We start from the raw sequence: 12,191 nt of genomic DNA, 5'->3' as shown, positions 1-12,191 counted from the left end.
TTTGCACTTTGAATGTTTGGTTTTGAGTATGTGCAAAATAAACAGCAGGTGTAATGTTCGACATTCTACCAAGGTTTTGTTTTCAATTTTGACCCCTTAGCAGCAATTTTGCTGACTAAAAACCAAATCGAAGGTGTGCTACAGATCTAAATAGACGGAGTTTCCTCAAGCACGTGCATCCTGGACTGTTTGAATTTTGGCGATCAAATCTTTATATAGAGATGTTCTCGGATGTTCCAGCCAGTTTGCTGTATCTCTACATGTGGAAACTGTCATATAATTCTCATATACAATTATAGATGATTTGTTCCATGTGTGCAGGTGGTCACATTGCGACATTATGCGTTTGGGTGCTCTTCAAATGTGTGGGCGTTGAAAACGGTGATTCTTATGAAAATTTTCCTGCCGGAGATTTGTTCCAGCCGTATGTAACAGTCGCTACAATTATATACACGTCCAGCAAGTAGCACTAGTGTCTAAAACGAAAATTACTGGGGAATTATTCACAAGGACGGTAACTTATGGTGTCTTAGGTGACGTAGTTAATTTGGCCCTCTTGCAGTTTAAGGGAACTAAAATACGAAGAAGAAAATAGGGCATAAGGCATGTTACACGGGTAACTTAATTATCTTTGTTTGTCATTTTATTTATAAAATTATGTGGAAATGATTCAATAAAAAAGATCTAAACTGCTAAAAATATTTTTTTTTTTTAAATTCCTGTATTTAATAAAAATTATTTAATAAAAAACAATATTGTTTTCTAATATTGTCAATTTCAATATTTCATTTTATGTATAAAATGACGCCAATTTCACTATCCATCAAGTGGCATCCTTATGACCGGTGTAACACGACTTATGTCCCATTTTCTTCTTCACGTTTTTGTTTCCTTAAACTGCAAGAGGGCCGTAAATTTAACTAAGTATACAGACTCATCACATTTATTTGACAAAAAATTTTTTTTTTCGTTTTAAATGAAAACTAAATTTTACTTAAAAATAAAAGTTGTTTAAATTATTAAATATAATAAATAAATATATTATTTAAATAAGAAAGACTTGTATCTTATTGAAAACATGAAATTAACATTTTGCTCATATTTTTATAGGTTTAAAACACCTATTAGTTGATGCAAAATTCACAAAGTGTTTCCATTATATTTCCAACCCTGTGTATATATATATATATATATATATATATATATATATATATATATATATATATATATATGGAACGATAAAATTGTCGCTCTAAAGAAAAAACACTACAGCTTTATTTTAAAACTTTTATTGAAAAAATCAATTCAGGTAACTTGATTATATAGTAGAGTTGACCTCTATTCAATGTAGCCGCCTTCAGTCTCAATTTCCATCTTAATACGGGCCTGGAACTAGGAGCACGCTTTTTCCACAAACCCTGGCAGGAGCTTTTTTTTTCTTGCATTTATTCTACATGAGTAAAAATACAAGGTGTTTAAACTGTCATGGAATGCCCGCAATGCAGCAAAAAATTTCGCCAAATTCATTTGTGCCCCTTGCTCTCTCCACTTAAATTCATAAAGAGGCAAATTAAACAGAGTCACCGAAGTCCCGTCGATGCGTTCCGTTTGACTCAATCTTAGTTTTTGATCGCAAAGTCATGGGTGCTTTTGGTCTATGAAATGCCAACTGGAAGCCATGTTGATTTTTTATTTTTTACAGTTTTTACTCGTTGAATTTTACTCGAGTTTCGGTGGGTAAAATAAATTAAATTTTTACAACCCCCCCCCCCCAAAAAAAAAAAATATCCACCAAGAAAATAAAACATGGTACTGGTCGCGATTAGAGTTCCCTGCCGAACACCCTAAAAAAAAACACTGACTTCTCCCTTAGTTGCCATAGTAACTAAACGATCATGAATTTTTATCGACTTTGTTTTACTGTTTATGAATATTGAAATAAAAGACATTACTACACATTTATTAATAATATCTCACTTTTAATCACTTTTATCGACTTTTTTTTTACTGTTTATGTGTCACTTTTATCGACTTTTTCTTTTCTTTTTTAAATAGCATTTTCTTTTTAAATGACGACGTTTTTACTGTTTATGAATATTAAAAGAAAAATAATTACTAAACATTTATTAAAAAAATGGGTGCTAGTGCACTTATGATCCGCGCTATATTTTAAATCGTATTTCTAAGCTTAATTAAAGTGATTAAAAGTGAGATATTATTAATAAATGTGTAGTAATGTCTTTTATTTCAATATTCATAAACAGTAAAACAAAGTCGATAAAAATTCATGATCGTTTAGTTACTATGGCAACTAAGGGAGAAGTCAGTGTTTTTTTTAGGGTGTTCGGCAGGGAACTCTAATCGCGACCAGTACATAAAACATTACTAAATAATTTGAAAAGCGCAAAGCTCAAGCAAAAAAAAAAAAAAAGGCCAGTTGTCAATTTGGTCTCATTTCGTTTTCCGGTACGCTCGATCTGACTTTTTGATCACCCGTCTGGTCGGCTATATTAGATATTCATCGTTAGTTATTTAGACGAGACACACATTTAATTCATGATTTTCTCTAGTTCAGATGGGTGCAGTAAATAAACTTTTAACTCGAAATGACCCCGAATGTACTAATGTATAACACAAGACACAGAAAAGAAAAAAAACGTTTATAATGCGTACACAGCTTTATTTTCTCATATAACCACCGTACCGTACGCTTTCAATGGATTTTACCCATATCTATCTATCTATATCTATCTATCTATCTATATATCCATAAAAACAGAGATGTGTGTGCCACAGACGATTTCTGATTGGTTAATCCAATAATCACATCTCCTAAAAAACTATGGTTCCTACGCTCTTACCTTTACCATAAAATATTATGGCTTTATTTATTGTCCATCTTGGAAGGGTTTAATTTTTTCATAACTTGTTATTTACAAATTAAAAAAATACGAAACTTACACAATCTTACAATCCAACCTACGACATCACGGCCGCCATTCTGGTGCTAGCCGCAGACACGTACACACAACACGAAAACAATGTTTTGAAAATCTAGCAAAAATTAATTTTCCTGAAATTTTTCAATATTTAAAAATAAATTATGCCGGCTGATAAAATTTTAAAACTTTTTTTTAAAGCTAGAAAGATAAAATTTAAAAATATTTATTTTTATGTAAAACGCGCGTTCACTCGTGGTCTTTTCATTTCGGGTTTGTATTACTGTACACATAGATTCGAAAAAGTTATCAAAAAACAAATATATAACAAATAAATCTTATCAAAGGCAAGATAAGTTACTTTTCTACCAAACTGGATATATTTTTCGTGTTTTTATTTAATGTAACATATTTATTCAGCTCGAAAAACAGTTTTGTATTACTGTACACATAGATTCGAAGAAGTTGATAAGATACGAAACAATATGCATAATATAAACACAGCACGAAAACACGCGCACACACTCACGTCCACTACCGTCCTTGGCTACATCACGTTGTTATGGCAACACGATAAATACACAGTAAATTTGATTTTCTTCATTTCTACGCAAATATTACGCAAATATAAATCATATAGAATATCTGTATGAATATAATTACACGTAATAGTTAAATAAAAATGATCATCGTATAAGAGAACCGAAAAAAAAAACTAATAGGGAATTAATTAAAAACGATAAAAAATATGCACATTAGCTAGATCTTTTGTAGATGAATGCAATTCCACGACCCATAAATAACAAAGTTGTATTTTCTTTTTAAATAAATAGAAAAAAGGGGTGTTGATAAGACTATCAATACACACAAAAAAATATAGATTTATTTTTGGGTAAAGTTCCCCCGGGTTTTCCTTTCACTTCAGTAAATAATGGTCTTTTGTTATATATATGGCGTACTATTATCCTTATATATATGATGTTTATGTTTATATATATATATATATATATAAGTGATAGTGTCTGTGCGTCTGTGTGCATTTCCCTACGCTAAAACTCTGTCAATTTTAAGCCTACAGATTCGAAATTTGATATACAGGGTACTGAGATTTGGCAAAATCGATGTGATAGGTTTTCGACAGAAATTTGGCGATTAAGTGGTCAATATTCAACAATTTGACCTTTGAGAACTCTACCAAACTCCTCCTACAATTTTGGGTCTAAACACTTGATATTTTATATATAGATTCCTTGGACATGGATCTAACTTATTAACTTTACTTGATCCCTAAACAATAAATGTTAAGAGGTCATAATAGGGGTCAAAGTTTAAAAAAATTGACAGTTTTTTTTTTTCTCAGCATACACTTCAAAACACCTGGGCAACGCCGGGCACCGATTGCTAGTATATCCATAATTGTTTAATTGGACATGTTTCGATTTAGTTAATGAAAACGGCAAAGTTTTTCATGAAATATATATTTTTATTATTATAAACAGAAAATGAAAATGACATATTCATCATTGTTTAAACTGGGCAACAAGCGCCATTTGAAAACCAAAACGTTTATTGTATAAAAATGTATCAAAATATAATTGTAGAGACATTTATTGAAAAGTCTGCGTAAGAAAATATTTTAATAAAACTAGGTAAGGGCAAAATTGGACGAATAAAGATATGAAATGTCGGGTTTGTATTACTGTACACATAGATTCGAAAAAGTTGTCAAAAAACAAATATATAACAAATAACTGTTATCAAAGGCAAGATAAGTTACTTTTCTACCAAACTGGATACATTTTTTTTTTGTTTTTATTCAATTTAACATGTTTATTCAGCTCGAAAAACATACAGTGTTTACCGATGTATTGGAAAATTCAAAATGGCGCCCGACACTCTCTTTAACATGGTAAGTTTGGGAAAAGCTGTTATAAATAATAAACTAGACAAAATACTATTTAAAAAAACACCGAATATATGTCAACTTATGTCACGGTAACATATAATGAGCGAATTTCTAACAGTATTTTGTCTAGTTTATTATTTATAACATCTTTTACTGAACTTACCGTGTTAAAGAGAGTGTCGGACGCCATTTTGAATTTTCCAATACATCGGTAAATGCTGTATGCTTTTCGAACTGAATAAACATGTTAAATTGAATAAAAACACGAAAAATATATCCAGTTTGGTAGAAAAGTAACTTATCTTGCCTTTGATAAGATTTATTTGTTATATATTTGTTTTTTTGACAACTTTTTCGAATATATGTGTACAGTAATACAAACCCGAAATGTCTATTAAAACGTAAATAATTAATTTATGTGCTAAAGTGTTATGCATCACAAATTGAAGATAAAAGATCAATAATTAATATATTCTAATTTAAAACAAAAAAAAGAACAGTTTTTTTGGAAATTTACCTGTAAAGTCCGAAGTTTAAAACACCTTTTTTTAAAATAAAAAAAAAATTTTTGTATTTTTTTTTTTTGAAAGGAAACCTTGGTCCTTGCTCCTTTAATTGAAAAAAAAAATTAGGGTTTGAATTACATTTTTCGAGTAGTTATAACCTTGGAAAGACAGGGGGTCGAATTATTCAATATTTTTAAAGAAATTTCTGACACACCTAGATTCTGCCGTTCATAAAACGCAACAAACAAAAGTTTTGTAAACACGGAATATACGGAATCCCAAAATTTCAGCCAGTCGGAAGACTGAAAATGACGTCATGTAATTAAAAGGGAGGAAGCGGGGCGCTAGTTTTCTTTTTTCACAGGCGTGCATCCGTACATTCCTATTCTGAACGTTTGTATAATTTTTACCATTTTTTAATTTAATTATTTTCTATGTTCTTGTTTTTAAATTAAATTTGTATAAAAATTATATTATGCTGAAAGTTTCACATTCATTCAAACAAGGAAAATATCAAAATCTTGTACATAAAAATTATGTGAAACCTGTAATTTAAAAAAAAGTAGAAATATTTTTTTGTAATTATAATTTTTTTGTGTGAAAATATTAAATAAGCAATGCTTAATTCAATGGTAATATCGGTAGTTCGAGAAATTCATTTTTCTTCGAGTTATATCGAATTCATTAATACGGATTTTAAGGGCTTTTATCGTAATGTTCTTGTGAAAATTATTTTATTTTATTTTTAATTGATATAATTTACGATGCTTTATTTTCATAAAAAAAGCAAAAATAAATTCAATCATTTTTTTTTTTTTTTACTACTGAAAAGCATAACTTTAATAAAGGTATTTTCTGTTTAAACAAACTAGTATATTTCCACCAAGATTCCAATAAAATAATGCGTTCATTATATTCACCGATCATTATTTGATAAATACAAAAAATTTCATTAAAATTGGTTAATTCCCTGATTTTCGGTTAATTTTTAAGTAAAGGGGGGGGGGTCAAAATGTTTATTCATTTTGAGCATCGGCATTCATTTTGCACGTACCTAAATAAAACAATTTTGTAATTTTTTTGTTATTTAGTTCTTACTTTGGCCATAGTTTAAAATACTGATTTCTCCCTCTGTTTTTAACGACAGGTGCCCGAAAAAAAAATGGCGTCTCCATTTTCGGCGATAAACTGTAGAAGTACCAATGTTTAAGATAAAAAAAACATTTTTAATGCCTTATTTTTCTCGTATCACCCGCAAACCCTATTTAACGACATTACCAATTTAGTCTTGCAATTGGAGACTTAATTCAATAATTTAATCGCTGGCGGCCACTGCTCTTAATTTTCTTGCACCAAAAAGATTTTTACTTTTTGAAAAACATGTTATACAGAAAATTGGTAAAATTGATTTACAAATTTACATTTACAAATAATCAAATAAAACTTTTTTATAATACGAAAGTTGGGTTTGTTTATTCAGTTCAAAAGATAAGTGTCGAGCGTTACGTGAAAACAAGAAAAATGGTAAATGCGATAGAGTCATATCTTTGAAGTCTCAATAATGACTTAAAAAGTAAAAAATAAAACAAATTACTAGTAGAAATCCACCTAATAACTGTAACATTTATTGGGTGGGTTTCTACCATTAATTTGTTTTATTTATTTTAATTTTTAAGTCATTATTGAGACTTCAAAGATGTCAGTCACATCTTGGCTTATTTTCTGTATGGTGCTGTCCTAATTTCTATTATGTGAGAAATTAATCTCACAGACTTAGTACTCTCTGACAGAGGCAAAGTAAATTCACAAATTACAAAGCCATACCTTTAAACGTAAAATTTATTCAGTTACTAGCGAAGGGTACCCGGCGTTGCCCAGGTGTTTGTAGGTGTGTGTGAAAAAACCCCGAAAATGTGAAAAAAAAAAACAGGTGCCCGTGAAAAAAAACCGAAGCCTTGACAACGCGCAGTTAGAAAATACTAAAGTGTCAAAAAAAAAACAGGTGCGCGTTTTTGATTGATGTGACGACGATAGGTATTCAGCAGTTAGCATTTTGTGCAGGACAGTTTTTAATGAGGTGAATAAATCAGTTTGTTTGTTTTTAAAAACCCGCTCCCTCCTCTCGAAATGAAAGCTACCATCTGATATGACGAAGTCGACATTGACCAAACGTTCACTGGCTCTGGGCCTGTTGTATTTATTTGCTTCCCCACTGAGCAAATTTGGCACAAGGCCGTTTTTTAATGTGGAGATGGAGGGAGGGGGGAGGGAAAGGGGGATCCTGCTCCCGAAAGGTGGGAAATGGGAGCTGGATAGTAACTGTGGTCGTAGGGTGATCCCTACCTTGACCAAGTTCAGATATGTGGGGTTACCCCCACATATGGTCTTTGCTAGTCATAGCTGGTCTTTGCTTGCAGCATCTGCCGGAACAGATACTACACTTTGATCTTGTCGCCCGGACCCTCGAGGGGGTCTGGGTCTGTGGTATTTATTTGCTTCCCCACTGAGCAAATTAGGCACAAGGCCGTTTTTTAATGTGGAGAGAGAGGGAGGGGGAAGGGAAAGGGGGATCCAGCTCCCGAGAGGTGGGAAATGGGAGCTGGATAGTAACTGTGGTCGTAGGGTGATCCCTACCTTGACCAAGTTCAGATATGTGGGGTTACCCCCACATATGGTCTTTGCTAGTCATAGCTAGTCTTTGCTTGCAGCATCTGCCGGAACAGATACTACACTTTGATCTTGTCGCCCGGACCCTCGAGGGGGTCTGGGTCTGTGGTATTTATTTGCTTCCCCACTGAGCAAATTTGGCACAAGGCCGTTTTTTAATGTGGAGATAGAGGGAGGGGGGAGGGAAAGGGGGATCCTGCTCCCGAGAGGTGGGAAATGGGAGCTGGATGGTAACTGTGGTCGTAGGGTGATCCCTACCTTGACCAAGTTCAGATATGTGGGGTTACCCCCACATATGGTCTTTGCTAGTCATAGCTGGTCTTTGCTTGCAGCATCTGCCGGAACAGATACTACACTTTGAGATATTAAATCTTTTATTCATGTTAAAAAATACAGTCAAAATCAACGATGAACAAAAAACTTAGGCACATGGCCAACTCAAAAGGGGGGATTTTGGGGGTCGTTGGTCATCCTTGTCACTCCAGAACTAAACAAAGTCAAAAGTTTCTCCCAGCTAGTATCTTCTTTCACCATAATACCGCATTCACCCTTTCATATTGGGGGACGTCCTAGTAACTCCCAATTTTTAAAACATTTTTTATTGACGTGTAAAAGCAAAAAAGATAACAATAAAATGGTACAATAATTCATTTTTGTCGAGGGCGGGGGAAGAAAAAACAAAAGGTGATTAGTAGGACCCTCCTAACCCCGTTTAGTTGATAGACTTCCCGTTCCACTAGGTTTGTAAAAGGAACCTCGCTTCTGCGGGTCAGTCTCTAGGTGGGGATTCCCTCTAGATGGGGGTGAATGGAGAAAAGAAAATTTTTGTGGGTAAGGGATGGAGGTTAGTTTGTATTTCTTTTTCTCCAAGATGGGTAAAATTTAGAGGAAGGGGTGAAAACAAAAATTGCAGGTAAGAGGGGATGGGGATCTTGGAGGCTTCCTAATCTGGGAGGGATGGAACACACACTCAGCTAGCTGAGAGACTACTTGTTTAATTTTACTTTACAGAACTGCGCGTTCCACACCTAGGCGGGGAACACGTATTCAAATTTGGCTCCTCTTCGTACACACAGACTTGCCACATGTATCCATCTTCTGTCAAATGCCGCGCGATGCAGCCTTCTTCTATCACATCTGATCTTCACCCGTAGTTGGTGTTTAAAGAACGCGATCAGATCTTGATCAGAAAAAGATAACACCCCTCGGCAACCTTGCAGATGCGACGTCCAAATCACCATTCTCGCCACGGCCAGGATCGTAACGTAGACCATTTGTCTTTCCCGGTCCCACGGCGGCCTCACGTTGTCCACAACATTGGATACAGTAATTAGGCGAGGATGCTCAGGATCGATGCGAGCCGTCACTCCGCTGACATACGACCAGTACTGGCGGAGTTCGCGGCAATCGAAGAAAGCGTGATCCGTAGTTTCTACGGCCGTTGTCCCACAACGGGGGCAATCAGGCGACTCCAAAAACCCGGAACTGCATTGTATGTTGTTGAGTGGAAGTGCATTTCGGGCCAATCGCCAGGTCAGAGAGAACTCCGAATTGTTCAGATGACTCGAACCTGGCGCCCAGCTCCACGCGGAGCGGATCTCACTCTGCTGCCACCCCAAACGTGCACATAGCGGGTCGTCAGCAGCCCCCTTCACTAGATCCCTGTGGATTTCCCTACGGGTAGCAGTCACAAGGTCACTGGACCTTGGTAGTCGTTTTAGTGCGGCTCGGCACTCTTTCATGTAGGCAGATTCTCCCCGCGGCCTGCGACGGCTCTCGATGGAAGGGTCGAGAACGAGGTCGGGGAAGGCGGCAGTAACCACGGGGTGCCACGGTTGGTCATCCTGCATATAGTGGCTCAGGAAGGCCAGCCTCTCAGCATCTCGATGACACTTCAAGTCCGGCATTCCCAAGCCTCCCTCACACGGACGTTGAATACAGACTGTCTGCTCACCCAGTGTCTTCCTCTGTCCCAAAGGAGCGAGGACAAGAGTTCGACAAGAGCTTTTAGGTGTTGTGCAGGCAGGGGAAGTACAGCCAGTCGGTAAAGGATGAGAGGAAAGACGTAAGTGGCGCACGCCTCAGCTCTACCCTTTAAGGAAAGTTTCCTAGGAAGCCACGAATTGACTGCAGCCTCCACCTTTGACCGTACCTCCAACCAATTCTTGTCAAGCTGGAGACCCGGTCCGAACCACACGCCGAGGATCCGGACCGGGCCATCTGTCCAGCTGAAGGGCGCAGGGAGGTTTGCGTTGCCACTCCATGCGCCCAACCGCAATCCCACCGACTTGTTGCGGTTTATCTTGGCCCCCGTGATTCTTTCGTACTGTGTGAGTGCCTCCGACACGACCTCAATGTGTCTGAAGCCCGACACGAATATCGTGACATTATCGGCAAACGAATTTGCCTCCCCATGTCTCAGCTTGCGGAGCAGAGGCTCCAAAGCCAGGACATAAAGCAGGGGCGACAGCGGACAACCCTGACGAACCGACCGAGAGATAACAAAGGGTTTCGAGCGCTTTCCGTTCACTTGCACGACAGCCATGGGCTGTTGATAGATTATGGAGATCCACTTGCAAAAGTCCGGTTTAAAACCGGCGGCCTCTAAGACAGATGCCAGGAAACGATGGTCGACCCTATCGAAAGCTTTGGACTGATCTAAGTTGATCAGCGCGGCTTCCGTGTCGTCATCTATTCCCCCCTCTAGGATCGTGCGGATCAGGTGCAAGTTGTTCTGAATCGATCTCCCCTTCACAGCGTAGTTCTGTTCCGGTTCAACCAACTCGTCGATAACAACCTGCAGCCGATTCGACAGGACCTTGGCCAAAATCTTCAACTCTGTGTTTAGCAGAGTTATGGGCCTGTAGTCGTCTAACTCTTCCCCTCCATGCCTGTCACCTTTCTTCAGCAATGTGATCACTCCCTTGGTCACCTGCCCTGGGATGGATCCCTGAGCAAACCAATGGTTGAACATATCCGTCAGAAGAGGCAGAAACATGGGCGACAGCCTCAAGTACAGTTCGTATGGCAGACCATCAAGTCCCGGCGATCTGTCACAGCTGACCTGCTTCAGCGCAGTAAAGACCTCCTGCTCCGTCACCCGGCCCTCGCAACCAGCCGCTCTAGCCGCCTCGAGGCGGGGAGAGTCGGCCAAATAGTCGCTAAACTCAAGGACCGGAAGATCGGGCTGCTGCGTAAAACGCTTCTTGAAATGTTCTCGAAACTCCTCGCAGATCTCCCGAGTCGATTCCAGGGTGCGTCCATCCAGATGTTTGACTTTCGCAATATATTTGTCCGAGCCACGCCTAGAAACCTCACGGCGCACGTCTGCATCAGAATTGACTGCTTCGTTGCCTATCTTTCTAAGCCTAGCTCTAACTACTTGGCCTTCGTAACGCTCGCTAGTCTCGCGTAGAAGGTCCTGCTTAGCTAGTTCCTGACTAACCCTATCACCCTCCCCCGTAGCCTGGGCTAGTCTCTGCTCTAGCTGCTTATTCGTCTTGGCCTTATCTAGTGCGAGGCGCTGGGCATACTTGACGGAGAAGCTTCTGATCTTGGCTTTGAGACCTAACCACCACTTACTCCCAGTAACCGCCCCCACTAGTGCCTTTTTAATCAATTCTCTTAACTGATCTTGGAAGTCTTGTATCTCCAGAAGGGAGGTGTTTAACTTCCAGTACCCCGCTAACTTAGGCCTATTTCCTAGCTTCAGCCGGGCCATAACTAATTTATGGTCCGTCTGGCCTAACCAAGTGAACATGGGACAAGATAAGAAGTCTACTTCGCCTCTCCTAACTAACATCCTGTCCAAATTGGTATTTGGATAGGAGGAAACGCTATTGGTCCACGTCCACATCTCCCGCCCCGGATGCTCGAACCGAAACCTGTCGACCAGACCGCATCGAGCCATCAGATCAGCCAGGCTGGACTCGCACCTCTCTAATCCTCTAGCATCGCCTCCTACCTTATCTATCTCGGGGTCTAAGATGGCGTTCCAATCTCCTATTAGCACTACCCGCTTCCGACAATCTACAAACGCGTCAAGCTGACTGAAGAATGAGACCCTCTCACGAGCGGTGCTGGGCACATGAACCGCGATCACCCAAAACACAGAATCTTTTACGGCAACATCAGCCACAACCAGCCTGCCCACCGCATCTCTATGGAAAACGT

Source organism: Euprymna scolopes, chromosome 22 (genome assembly GCF_053919585.1).
Source record: "Euprymna scolopes isolate OS-2025 chromosome 22, ASM5391958v1, whole genome shotgun sequence".
NCBI lineage: Eukaryota > Metazoa > Mollusca > Cephalopoda > Sepiida > Sepiolidae > Euprymna > Euprymna scolopes.
Note: the sequence above shows the minus strand (reverse complement) of the source record.